This window comes from Penaeus monodon, chromosome 32, assembly GCF_015228065.2.
Source record: "Penaeus monodon isolate SGIC_2016 chromosome 32, NSTDA_Pmon_1, whole genome shotgun sequence".
Lineage (NCBI taxonomy): Eukaryota > Metazoa > Arthropoda > Malacostraca > Decapoda > Penaeidae > Penaeus > Penaeus monodon.
The window spans coordinates 35,306,397-35,307,766 of record NC_051417.1 but is presented as its reverse complement, the minus strand read 5'-3'; the positions used below and the strand labels follow the sequence as shown (position 1 = coordinate 35,307,766).

Here is a 1,370-nt window from a genome sequence, read left to right as displayed (position 1 = left end):
AACTTGATATCAGCACATACTAGCATTACCCTATCAGTTAACTTATTTCTAGAACAGTAAACTAGGAATCAACTTCAATTTCGAGGCCAAAACTATCAAGGCCCCTATCTCTGCTACTATATATATATATATTTCAAGTGAGTCTGGGGTGCAATTTTTGAAATCTTGTAATAAAACAGGGACCAATCATTAAAGATTCCTCACAAACTACAAACTGAGATCCACAAGAAACTCTATACAATATAACCTTGCACAATGCTAAATCTCTGTGATACCTAAAGACCTCCACATATAATGAAAAATACTTGTAATCACACTTCACAAGCCCATGTGATCCCTAGTACTTTCTACCTTTTCCTCCCATACCTGGATCCCACCCTTGTATTCAAAATTATCAGACTATTGTATATATCACTGAAAGGAGAACCAAATCTGTTCCAAATTGACTGACCTGGAAAAGAAAGTGTGCATCAGTGGTAAGGATCATGAGTTAGAAAAGATGAATGTCCTTTGCAGTTTGCTATGCACCTTGTGAAATGCAGCAAAACAAATATAGTGCAATAAATTGGGTAACTTAATGTGACTGTTGTAAGTTTCTGGAGAAGTGAATATCAATTTTAAAAGGAAGCAGAAGTGCAAAGTTTAAAAAAAATATATCACAAATGATATGCATAACATGATTGCTAATAATATGCTGATGATATCTGCACTTGCCAAAGCAAAATTACTTCCAAGGAGTAACTGCCAGAGAGTTAGAGGTTAGAACTCCATAAATCAATGGTCAGAGTATATAAGAATTATTCTAACCAAAAGTAAAAAAAGGAAATGGAAAACAGATCAGGGAAACCCTTTTCATTTCCCAGAAAATAATTTTGATAAAAGTTCATAAGGGGTAAATCATATAATGCTAATGTCCCTCAGGCTAATTGTAGTTCATAGTATGTCTATTTTCTTTCAAGCCTAATGCTATCACCTAAATAAAAATGCTAATTATCAGGAAGAGAAGAAAAAGACGTAGAAAAAACAGGCGTGGACACTTGACGAAATATGGGAGGGGGGAGGTGGAGAGAAAAAAAGGAGAAAAAATCTCTTGGAGGCCATACCCTTTAAATTCTCAGAAAATATCCATAACACCCTCTTTAGTGCCTCTTGTGTCATAACCTCAGAGGAGAATTTTAGTATTTTTCTACATAGGTTTCTTACAATGAAGACCACACTAATCCTCATAAAATTTGGAAATCTCTATCTATGCATAAACTTGTTTCCAAATCAAAAAGGCTACAATACATATAAACAACACTAAAGAAACATGTAAGACTGACTAAAATTTGAACCAAAGTTTTGAAACCTGGTCATTCATATTCGTCGAG

The 1,370-nt window shown here is 34.3% G+C and overlaps 1 protein-coding gene across 1 annotated transcript in view; it reads right to left on the bottom strand.

Moving 5' to 3' along the window:
• The window catches only part of LOC119593653 (neuralized-like protein 4), a 43,428-nt gene that overhangs the window by 9,244 nt on the left and 32,814 nt on the right, over positions 1–1,370 (bottom strand).